The sequence below is a fragment of the Rhinopithecus roxellana genome, chromosome 1 (assembly GCF_007565055.1).
Source record: "Rhinopithecus roxellana isolate Shanxi Qingling chromosome 1, ASM756505v1, whole genome shotgun sequence".
Taxonomy (NCBI): domain Eukaryota; kingdom Metazoa; phylum Chordata; class Mammalia; order Primates; family Cercopithecidae; genus Rhinopithecus; species Rhinopithecus roxellana.
In genome coordinates, this window is record NC_044549.1 from 101,130,792 (window position 1) to 101,143,559 (window position 12,768).

The following is a 12,768-nucleotide window of genomic DNA, read 5'->3' on the forward strand; positions in this document are numbered from 1 at the left end:
GAATGAGAAAGCAGGTTGTGGCGGCGGCGCCCTGCTCTTCCCCGCTCTTCTGGGGCTTCTGCTGGCTAGTGGGGAGAAGTGCTCTTCTAGGGGGGCTTTTCTGGCCCTTGGCAGGGCTTTGGAGTTGGAGTCACAGGGGCCAATAACTCATCACCCCAGCACTTCGGAGGTGGCTCCCCGTGCCACGGACTCCGAGGAGTCCTTCATCTACTGAACACTCAAAGCTGAGGAGGTCAGTGCTTTCCGGGGAAGCGGAGGGGGGCGCGGGAGAGAAGAGGGTGTGCAGGAAAAAGAGGACTGGTACGCCAGTCCGATGAGCGAGTGAGCAGGTGGCCCGAGTTCCTCTCTCGGCGGCCACAGCCGGGACACGCCTCTTTAGGACTGTGTGAGTGCTGTGCGTGGGGATCCTCCAAACCCCCGCGCGGGGAACTGGTCACGGCTGCTCTTAGGGGTCCCATAATTCAGAAGGATGTGGGAGTGTGTGTGTGTCCGCTAAAGAATGTAACTCTCGGGTCCCTTGCGGTGGTGGTGGGTGGCATTTCGTCTGGTGGAACGTCCAGCATCGTTGCAGGATGCTTCACCCTCATGCGGGGTCCCGGGACCCTCTCTCTGATCACCAGACGCCGCCAGGAGAGCAAGTCCGCGTTTCCCAGCAAGGGAAGTGCAGCGTCCGTTACACTTGGGAAGTCTTACAGCTTTTCCTGCGCCCGGTGACCCTGCTCAGGACCCTCTTAGAGAAGACTAGGTGTGCTCAGCGCGAGGAGGATATACTCCATTGCCCTTTCCTGGGAAGAACGAGGAGCGCCCGAGCGGCGCGGGGTGGTGGAGGCAAACCCCGGCCCACAGCGGCGCGCTCTGCGCCTGCGCGGCGTTTCCTTGGCGACCGAGCAGTGGGTCCGAGACGCCACCCCGCGCGCCCCTAAGCCCAGTTCCCTGTTGAGCATCTGCGACGTCCTCTCCCCTCGTTCCCGAGGCGTTTTCTATTTGTTTCCGTCTGCGAATCAATTTGTGATCACATTATGACGTTGAGAGTTCAGCATTAAAGCAATAACCAACTAAAAAAAAAAAAAAAAAAAAAACAAAAATCCAACTTTTCCCTTCCCTTGTTACCGTTTTGATCACGGACAGAAGAAAATGGTGAGAGATTAGTTATTAGGGCAGCAATTGAAATCCCCCTCTATCCCGAAAAGTGGAGACGAATAAAACATTTACTTCCTGGTAAGGAGTTAAAAAATTCAGTGAAGTGATTGTTCTCAAGCGTTACAAGGACAAATCTGTGCCTCCTAACCCAAGTGAAGAGCAGGGCTTGTACAACCCAGCAGCACCCATGCCCTGTTTATTGGCATGTTTATGACAAGGAGATACGCTGCGAAAGGGACCAGAGTATAATGCCAATGAAAAGAAACAAAGGCTTTCCCAGAAGAGGCGGTTGTTTTTTTCAGTTGCCTCAGCGTTTTGGTCACCTTTGGGGTTAAAATCTTCTGCAGAGAATGCTTCAAGAAGCCTTAACAGAAGCCAGTTTTCTCAAACTGTCTGTTGAGAATCATTTTCTTTTTCTTTTTTTCTTTTTTGAGACAGAGTCTGGCTCTGTCGCCCAGGCTGGAGTGCAGTGCAACCTCGGCTCACTGCAACCTCCGCCTCCTGGATTCAAGCGATTCTCCTGCCTCAGCTTCCCGAATAGCTGGGATTACAGGCATGCACCACCATGCCCAACTAATTTTTGTATTTTTAGTAGAGACGGGGTTTCACCACATTGGCCAGGCTGGTCTTGAACTCCTGACCTCAGGTGATCCACCCACCTCCTCCTCCCAAAAGTGCTGGGATTACAGGCGTGAGCCACTGTGCCCGGAAGACAAGAATAATTTTTATTTTCATAAAACTGTGAATCTTGACAGCCCTCTCCCCTCTTTTAGATCCCATTTGTTTACATACAGCCTAGCACTTGGCAAAAGTACACGTCTTAAGGGGGTATGTAGAAGGAGCGGTAGCTTCTTGCTTATCTTAAACTGCATCAATATTTGGCAGTATGATTGGTACCTAGTTGCTATTAAACATTGGTTAGAATTAATATAACTGCTAATACAAATTTAAAATGGAGTTACTCTTCTTGGCATAAAGTGTGGCATAAAATACCTTGGGTGAAGTAATAAGTGAGTACTGCCTTGCTACATACCGGTTTCAAGCAATTTGTTTTCAAGAATAGCAAGTGTTTATTTGTGGTAGATGTTTTAAGATAATATACTCTCACCATCAGCAAATGAAATCAACGTAACACTTTTCAAATGATTAGCGAGTAACACGCTGTTAAAGTTTTCTCCCATCTCATTTGTCATAAATGCTTAACATTGTGCAATCCATCTAGCTTAAATGTTTAAAAATAAGTCCAACTGAGTTTCTCCCCTTTTCTCTTGTTTAGAAAAATAGAAAAACTCTTAATTTTCAGGTTCAGATACTTTGTGACCCTATGTGGTGGCTTGTAACTGGCTCCAATTCCCTAATTCTCAGTAACATGTGTTTCTGCTGGTTCCAGGAGGTAAACTGCAGTTTTAACAGATCATGGGATAATGAGACTGGGAGTACCTGGGGGAGGCAGGGGAGAGGCAATGGGAAGGAGACAAAGAGAGGGAAGATTGATGGGCAGAGCGAGGATTTATAGTGGTACCAGATTCATAATAAAATCTGTTTAAAGTTATTGCTTCCGTTTGATATATTTTCCCACATCATCAACTTCAATTAAATTTATTTTAAAAATCAGTCTTCCAGATAAAGGGATAGTATTATAAACACAGAATTTGATAAAAGTGCTTCTTGTTAGGGTGCCATAATGTAAAACACTGAGAAAATTCTTAATGAAATGTTTTTTACTTAATTTATTCATGTAGTCAACAAATGTTTATTGAGCACGTGTTATATATAAGGCAAGATGAATAAATTCAGATTTCTGTTCTGAATGAACTAAGAGCTGTGAGTCCTGAAATAATTCTAACACCACTTCAGATGTTCAGGGTGAAGATACTACCTTTGGTACTCTTAAGGAGTACGATTGATTTGGTGCTAATCACGCAGACTTGCAGATTCAGAAGCAAATGCTGAAACTTTGAGTAATTTAGATAAGGCTCTATATCTAGGATAGGAAGCATTATGTGCACCTATTTGCTTACATTTTTGTAGTACGAACTCTACTCTAAAACTTGTACTCTTGGCAAGTGCAGCACTTAGTTCAGAAGAAACAGAAACCCTGTAATTCTCAGGTTTCTTAGATTAAGATAAGGTGAATGATTCAGTAATCCTTTGTTCTGGCTCTGTGTTTCATGACATAATGAACCTTCTGCAGCTCCCTTCTAAGAATGTTGTTCTGCATGCCCGAAGGATCATAACTATTTTTCCCTGAACAAAACAAACAAACAAACAAACAAAAAAACCAAAAAACAAAAAATGAGAGAGGATATAAAATTATGATAGAAGGATAAAAGGAATACAATAGAGTATTAAACATTTTAACTTTTGAGATGGAATAATTTCTAGGCATTTTTAGTGAATTTAGACTCTTGAAATCCATTACAGCCATGACAAAATCCTGGTGTAATGTTGACCAGGGTTGACAAACATTTCCTCTTGTCATTCCTAGGACATAGACGGTTAGGGAGACTCTCGTCTTTCCTTCACCACCTCGTGAGTCTAAAAACAATGATAAACCCAGGGAAGCTTGCGGAAGAGCATCCTCCATTTGGTTATTGCTCTTTGTCTAGGAAAATCAGACTCAGCTGTGAATTGTGGATCAAGTGGTGCAGAACTCATTACTTTGAACAATGCCTCCTCTGCCTGGGAAGCATGTTCCCTCTTCTCACTAGCCGGGGCTTATTCCAGGCTGGCTTTGGTCACAAGGAAAATCATTTAGACACAGTTCAGTGGACACTCACTCACATCTCTTTGACACCCGTGACCATTTTTGTTTAAGGAGAAATCCAGTACTGCTGTGGTAGAGTGTGCCAAATTAGAAGTGCATTTTAAGAAGCCTGTGAAGAAGTTTACACAGCTTTATTTTATTACCATCAAGGTCTCTGTCTTCTGTGCTTCCTAGTGGAAGAGGCCAAGATGGATGCAGAAGGGACAACCAAGAGAACTTGGATAGCTAAGTTTAAAATGCTCTTACCAGCTCTGCATTTTGGTGGCACTAACCTAAGTGCCTATGCCTTATTATAGTCATTAAATTACAGAGCAGAAAAAGATAAATCTACCATATTTATCGTATACATCTGGAAACCAGGGCCCAAAGTTGCTAAATGATTTTTTCTTAAAGTGACACAACTGATAAATGGCAGAACGGAGATGACAACGCAAAGTTACTGATTTCTAATGATCTTGTTGTTTTCAGGAAATCTAGGGAGGGCAGACAGATATTGAATCCTTGCTTTATTTTTTAAAAACAATTTTTAATTTTAAAGATGAGGTCTCACTATGTTGCTCAGGCTAGTTTTGAACTCCGGGGCTCAAGTGATCCTCCCTCCTTGGCCTCCCAAGGTGCTGGGATTATAGTTGTGAACCACTGCTCCTGACCTCGAATCCTTGCCCTAGATTTGCTATTTCCAACTATATGAAACTGCTATAGTTATAAATATAAAGTGGTCAAGCATCAGCAATGTCATATGATTTAACCTAATATTGCTGAGTAGAATTAACAGTGGTTACCTTTTTTTTTTTTTTTTGAGATGGAGTCTCTCTGTCACCCAGGCTGGAGTGTAGTGGGGCAATCTTGGCTCACTACAACCTCTACCTTCTGGGTTCAAGCGATTCTCCTGCCTCAGCCTCCGGAGTAACTGGGATTACAGGCGCGTGCCACCGCGCCTGGGTAATTTTTATATTTTTAGTAGAGATGGGGTTTCACCATGTTGGCCAGGCTGGTCTTGAACTCCTGACCTCAGAGTGATCCGCCTGCCTTGGCCTCCCAAAGTGCTGGGATTACAGGCCTGAGTCACTGTGCCCGGCCAACAGTGGTTACCTTCTGACGATATCTTTTTATAATCATGTGTGTATCATGAGAGCACATATGGTACATACTATGTACAAATGCAAAAAAGCCCTTTTTCAGTTAGTATCTATTTTGGTCTGAGGAATTTTGGCATGATTGGGATTTACCATAAGGGGGATAGCTTTTCTGGTTATTTATTGTTCTGTAAATATCTTACAGGGTTCTGGAAGAAAAGGAGGAAATGAACATTAATGTATTCCTAACATGTGATGGCACTTACTTTATGTCTTTTATAATTCAAAACAATCAAGAGAGGCAGGAATTCTCATCCTATGTTACTGATGAGCTTCAGACAGGTTAGTTTCTTGCCTAGGATGGAACATGGGACAGACAAACATGGAACAGACTTGGAATTTAAACCTGTTACTACTCAGGAATGCAGTGGTAATAGGCGGGAAATTTGTGACAAACACTGGGTTATTTTTATTTTCAAATTCACTATTTTTGCAAAGTACAGACAGGTAGAGTTTCTGATAAGCTGTCTGGCAGGTAAAGAAACTGCATTCCCTACGTGGAGGTTAGGAGGTTGTAAATTCAAGTCTGGTTCCAGAAAACATTCACGGCTTTGTTTATAAACGATGTTGGCTATGTTTTTGGAAGTGGTGTTTAGGTTCTGTGCTGTAGAGATTTTTCCAGATCGAAGTGCTCACTTACCACTTCTGGATTGTTGCCATCTTGTGGTGGGTCTAAGAGGATTCCTCATGATTTTAATATGTGCTTTCTGACATCCTAAGATTTAGATATTGGTTTTATCTAAATGTTGCCTGATTATTTTTCTTGAGGTAGTATTGATAGATTTACTGCTAGAGTGGACCGGGTAGTGTTTTGTAATGTTTTTCAAACTGGAGATCAGAATTGCCTTGGACAGTTGCTGAAAAAGTCTTAAGTTATTCCAGAAGCTGGTGCTCCTAAAACTGCTGTGGTACTGGGAAATTGCAAGTGGCTTGTACTGAGTTGGTTTTAGATTTGCAGTATTTTTGAGCTGGTTTACACATAAAGAAACTGGGCTCAGGAATGTCATCATGTCACCTCAGCTGGTGGCTGAGGTGCGATGGATACCTAAGTCACCTAAGTCTAGCATTCTTTTATTTTTGTATATTTTTTTGAGACAGGGTCTCGCTCTGTCACCAGTGCGATCTTGATTCACTGCAGCCTCCACCTCCAGGGCTCAAGAGGACCTTCCCCCTCAGCCTCCCGAGTGGCTGGGACTACGGGCGTGTGCCACCATGCTCTGCTTTTTTTTTTTTTTTTTTTTTTTGAGGCGGAGCCTCGCTCTGTCGCCCAGGCTGGAGTGCAGTGGCGCTATCTCGGCTCACTGCAACCTGCGCCTTCCGGTTTCAAGAGATTCTCCTGCCCCAGCCTCCTGAGTAGCTGGCATTACAGGGCCCACCAGCACGCCCAGCTAATTTTTTGTATTTTTAGTAAAGACGGGGTTTCACCGTGTTAGCCAGGCTGGTCTCGATTTTCTGACCTCGTGATCCGCCTGCCTTGACCTCCCACAGTGCTGGGATTGCAGGCGTGAGCCACTGCGCCCGGCCCCGCTCTGCTAATTTTTAAAAGAAATTTTGTAGAGACAGGGTCTCACTATATTGCCAGGCTGGTCTCAAACTCCTGCGCTCAAGCAATCCTCCCACCTCTACCTCCAAAAGTGTTGAGATTACAGGCATGAGCCACTACTCCTGGCAGTCTAGCATTCGTAATAGTGCACCACACCTTAAAAAGCACACCCTTCTTCTAAGTCTTCTTTCTTCCCTAGTACCTGACTCCAGGCTAGAAGAAAAGGCTGAGGGTTTCAAAAAAAGTGGGTGCTGGACTCTCTCTTGGAATTCAGCCTCTGCCTCAGACACCACACAGGTCCCTGGAGGGCTCTCTTGGTTTTGACCTTTAGTTGTTTTCTGTAGCTTATTCTCCAAGCAGCCTCTTTTCTCTGTGGCTGGTTCTTTTGCACTGAACAAGAGACTTACAAACTTGTCTAGCCTTACCCAGTCAATTGCCACCGGATGTCAGAGGGATCTAGTTTAGTGCCAGCATAAGTGAGTTACTGATTAACAGATCCAAGGCACTCAAGGTTTCTCTTTCATCTGTCTTCACTTCCTTGTTGCTAGTCCACAAGAACCAAACATATGAATTCAACTTCTCGCTTTCCTCTTCTCTCCCTCTTCAATTAAGTTGAAGAGGCTTTTGGACCTTAGATCTCCATGGAGTGCTAATAAAACTTCTGCAAAATTATTCCTGCTGGGAACTTGGAAGATCTATACAGGTTTTTCAGGTCAGAATCCTGGACCAGAAATTCAGTGAGTTGATTTGCTATAAAATCATATGCAACTTAGTTCTCTAGACATCCTATTTCTTTTTGCCGAATAGCTCTTTCTTATCTTTGAGTTATATAGGAGGTATTGAAAATTTATTTTTTAAAGAAGAGATTGCTTCATAGAACAGTAACGTGTTAATATAAGGAGTTAGGGTTATGTGAAGATCCTCTGATTTTTAAATTTATATTTGAGGGGGGAACCACCTTTTCTTTTACCCATACATAGTATCTCTAGGAGGGCAGGGCATGGTGGCTCATGCTTGTAATCCCAGCACCTTGGGAGGCCGAGGTGGGAGGATTACTTGAACCCAGGAGGTTGATGTTGCAGTGAGCTGTGATCCTGCCACTGCACTGCAGCCTGGATGAGAGATTGAGACCCTGTCTCAACAAAGAAAAAAGAAAAAAATCTCCAGAAGGATACACAAGAATTAAGAAGTTGATTACTAAGGGACAGAAGTCAGAGGTAAACTAGTCACTGTATACTCTTTTTTTTTTTTTTTTTTTTGAGACAGGGTCTTGCTCTGTTGCCCAGGCTGGAGTGCAGTGGGGTGATATTGGCTCACTGCAACCTCTGCTTTCCGGGTTCATGCGATTCTCCTGCCTCAGCCTCTGGAGTAACTGGGACTACAGGCGTGGGCCACTACGCCTGGCTAATTTCTTTTGTATTTTAGTGGAGATGTGGTTTCACCATGTTGCCCAGGCTGGTCTCGAACACCTGAGCTCAGGCAATCCACCCGCTTCGGCCTCCCAAAGTGCTGAGGTTACAGGCATCAGCCAGTGCGCCCAGCCCGTATACTGTTTTGTGCCTTTTTAATTTTGAAGCTTTCAACTTAATAAAAAGAAAAAAAGAAAGAAAAAGAGAATACATGGGTTTCAATCATAAATGAATAAATAAATGACTGTCTCTTAGCTCCTAACTGGTAGAAATAGGAGACTGGGAAGCAATTTTAAAGAAAAGAAAAGCAATTATTTGTCTTACTTTCTTCATAAGTCTCACTGCATTCTATAATTTTTAAAACTAGTGTTCTCTAAGGTCTTCTGGATTTCGATAACAGGGCGGGAGAGGTTTTGCAATTTTAATAGTTTTCTTTCCTCTCAGGGAATCAGACTCGTCTTACTTCTGAGCAGCTGAACCTATCTTTTGCATGCAATGTGTTTATGGAGTGAAGGCTGGAAAGTTTCTTTTTCTTATTTTTTTGCGCATTGCTTTTGTTCTCCAAAGAGAAATCATTGTAGTGTGATTATTCCTGTATTTTCCTGAGCCTTGTCTGAATGTTAATGTCACAGGAATCTTTTCTTCTTAAATGGAAAAAGAGAAAAGGCTTGTGCACAAATGTTCTACTCTAAACCACATATTTTCTTCTTTTAAATAGGTTTTGGATTGAAAGTATTTTTCTATTTACTGGGTAAATCATTAAAATACAGTCTTGGAAGAGAGAGAACATAAACTGTTTACTAACTTCTTTTTCTTTTGTCAAAAGAGAGAAATGTGAAATCTGTTATTTAGTGTCCAAGTTTCAGTCAAAAGCAAAAACCCAAATCAGGACCAATTCCCAACATAATTGTTGAAAAGTCCTCACTTCCAGTCTGGTGAACTAAATGAAAGGTATACATTTTCTCACAGAATTCTTCTCATTGGTATATTCATTTTATTCTTTGGGAAAGAATAACTGGATAGATATTATATTCTCATGATTACACGTTTTAAAAGCTTACAAGGGCATTTAGGGAAAAATTCCCCTCACGTCTCTGTTCCTCAGCCATTCACTTTTTCCTCCGATAGAAAACAGTGTTATTAGTTTCTTGTGTATTTTTCCAGACGTAAAATATCTATATATATACATATGCAAATATATATTTTTGCTTTTTCTTCCTTTTAAAAATCAAACCGGCCGGGCGCGGTGGCTCAAGCCTGTAATCCCAGCACTTTGGGAGGCCGAGACGGGCGGATCACGAGGTCAGGAGATCGAGACCATCCTGGCTAACACGGTGAAACCCCGTCTCTACTAAAACCTACAAAAAACTAGCCGGGCGAGGTGGCGGCGCCTGTAGTCCCAGCTACCTGGGAGGCTGAGGCAGGAGAATGGCGTGAACCCGGGAGGCGGAGCTTGCAGTGAGCTGAGATCCGGCCACAGCACTCCAGCCTGGGTGACAGAGCGAGACTCGGTCTCAAAATAAATAAATAAATAAATAAATAAATAAATAAATAAATAAATAAATAAATAAATAAAATAAAAACAATAAAAATCAAACGGTAGTGTACCATGTGCATGATTTTGCATTTTGCATTTTTTGGTAACATTTTGTGTGTCATGTATCAGCATATAAGAGCTTCCTTATTTAAACAATTTATTTTCTTTGACAAATAAAAATTGTATACATGTTTTGAAATATGTATACATTGCAGAATGGCTAAATTGAGCTAACTTATGTGTGTAATACCTCACATACTTTTTTTTTTTTTTTTTTTGCTGTAAGAACACTGAAAATCTACCCTTATCAATTTTATTTATTTATTTATTTATTATTATGATTATACTTTAAGTTCTAGGGTACATGTGCATAACGTGCAGGTTTGTTACATATGTATACTTGTGCCATGTTGGTGTGCTGCACCCATCAACTTGTCAGCACCCATCAACTCGTCATTTACATCAGGTATAACTCCCAATGCAATCCCTCCCCCCTCCCCCCTCCCCATCATAGGCCCCGGTGTGTGATGTTCCCCTTCCCGAGTCCAAGTGATGTCATTGTTCAGTTCCCACCTATGAGTGAGAACATGCGGTGTTTGGTTTTCTCTTCTTGTGATAGTTTGCTAAGAATGATGGTTTCCAGCTGCATCCATGTCCCTACAAAGGACTCAAACTCATCCTTTTTTATGGCTGCATAGTATTCCATGGTGTATATGTGCCACATTTTCTTAATCCAGTCTGTCACTGATGGACATTTGAGTTGATTCCAAGTCTTTGCTATTGTGAATAGTGCCGCAATAAACATACGTGTGCATGTGTCTTTATAGCAGCATGATTTATAATCCTTTGGGTATATACCCAGTAGTGGGATGGCTGGGTCATATGGTACTTCTAGTTCTAGATCCTTGAGGAATCGCCATACTGTTTTCCATAATGGTTGAACTAGTTTACAATCCCACCAACAGTGTAAAAGTGTTCCTATTTCTCCACATCCTCTCCAGCACCTGTTGTTTCCTGACTTTTTAATGATTGCCATTCTAACTGGTGTGAGATGGTATCTCATTGTGGTTTTGATTTGCATTTCTCTGATGGCGAGTGATGATGAGCATTTTTTCATGTGTCTGTTGGCTGTATGAATGTCTTCTTTTGAGAAATGTCTGTTCATATCCTTTGCCCACTTTTTGATGGGGTTGTTTGTTTTTTTCTTGTAAATTTGTTTGAGTTCTTTGTAGGTTCTGGATATTAGCCCTTTGTCAGATGAGTAGATTGCAAAAATGTTCTCCCATTCTGTAGGTTGCCTGTTCACTCTGATGGTAGTTTCTTTTACTGTGCAGAAGCTCTTTAGTTTAACTAGATCCCATTTGTCAATTTTGGCTTTTGCTGCCATTGCTTTTGGTGTTTTAGACATGAAGTCCTTGCCCATGCCTATGTCCTGAATGGTATTACCTAGGTTTTCTTCTAGGGTTTTTATGGTTTTAGGTCTAACATTTAAGTCTTTAATCCATCTTGAATTAGTTTTCATATAAGGTGTAAGGAAGGGATCCAGTTTCAGCTTTCTACATATGGTTAGCTAGTTTTCCCAGCACCACTTATTAAATAGGGAATCCTTTCCCCATTTCTTGTTTTTGTCAGGTTTGTCAAAGATCAGATGGTTGTAGATGTGTGGTGTTATTTCTGAGGCCTCTGTTCTGTTCCATTGGTCTATATCTCTGTTTTGGTATCAGTACTATGCTGTTTTGGTTATTGTAGCCTTGTAGTATAGTTTGAAGTCAGGTAGCGTGATGCCTCCAGCTTTGTTCCTTTGACTTAGGATTGTCTTGGCAATGCAGGCTCTTTTTTGGTTCCATATGAACTTTAAAGTAGTTTTTTCCAATTTTGTGAAGAAAGTCATTGGTAGCTTGACGGGGATGGCATTGAATCTATAAATTACCTTGGGCAGTATGGCCATTTTCACAATATTGATTCTTCCTATCCATGAGTGTGGAATGTTCTTCCATTTGTTTGTGTCCTCTTTTATTTCGTTGAGCAGTGGTTTGTAGTTCTCCTTGAAGAGATCCTTCACATCCCTTGTAAGTTGGATTCCTAGGTATTTTATTGGAAGCAATTGTGAATGGGAGTTCAATCATGATTTGGCTGTTTGTCTGCTATTAGTGTTTAAGAATACTTGTGATTTTTGCACATTGATTTTGTATACTGAGACTTTGCTGAAGTTGCTTATCAGCTTAAGGAGATTTTGGGCTGAGATGATGGGGTTTTCTAAATATACAATCATGTCATCTGCAAACAGGGACAATTTGACTTCCCCTTTTCCTAATTGAATACCCTTTATTTCTTTCTCCTGCCTGATTGCCCTGGCCAGAACTTCCAACACTATGTTTAATAGGAGTGGTGAGAGAGGACATCTGAGACAGGGTCTCTCTTTGTCACCCATTCTGGATAGAGCACAGTGGCACAATCTTGGCTCATTGAAGCCTGAACCTCAAGTGATCAAGTGATCCTCCCACCTCAGCCCTCCAAGTAGCTGGGACTATAGGCGCATGCCACCATGCTTGACTAATTTTTGCATTTTTTGTAGAGATGGGGTTTTGCCATGTTGACCAGGCTGCTGTCGAACTCCTGAATTCAAGTTACATGCCTGCCTTGACTTTCTAAAGTGCTAGGATTACAGATATTAGCCACACCACCTGGCTGCCCTGCCTATTCTTGATGTTTGTGGCTGTGGGCTGGTGCCTGTGCTTTTGAAGAAGTAGGGATTTATTCCAGTCTTTGCAGACTGACTTTATGTGGGAAAGCCTTTCATCAGTCAGCCCTTCCAGAGATTCTGGGCAGGCCATCTGGTGTGCTGTGTGGGTGGTCTTGCTGTTGGGGTTCATGGGCAGGCTGGCTTGATGCCTGGGTCAGTAGGTGGGCAGACCTTGCATCTGAACCTTCAGGGTTGAGCCAGGAGCTTGGATCCACTAGCGTGGACCTGTTGATTGGGTCCATGAGGGTGAGCCTGTTGCCTAAGTGCATGAGGGTGGCCTTGGAGTTTGTTATTTGTGGGAATTAGACAGAGGCAAACCTGTCACTGGAGTAGGCCTTGAGCCTGAGTCTGCAGGTGCTGGCTAGCCACTGTGATGAGTCTGGTACCTAGGTCCAGTAGTATGGGCCTGGAGCCTAAGTACATGGGGGCTGGCAATGCCCTAGGGTTGGCCTAGAGCCAAAGTCTGCAGAGGCTGGCCTGGAACTGAAGCAAA

General features: G+C 42.6%; 1 protein-coding gene across 2 annotated transcripts in view; it reads left to right on the forward strand.

Moving 5' to 3' along the window:
• The window catches only part of PLCH1 (phospholipase C eta 1), a 267,636-nt gene continuing 254,868 nt past the window's right edge, over positions 1-12,768 (forward strand). For both annotated transcript variants that reach the window (XM_030928468.1, XM_030928464.1), the window contains exon 1: positions 1-232. The gene's annotated coding sequence lies outside the window, so the exon portion shown is untranslated. The remainder of the gene's footprint in view (positions 233-12,768) is intronic.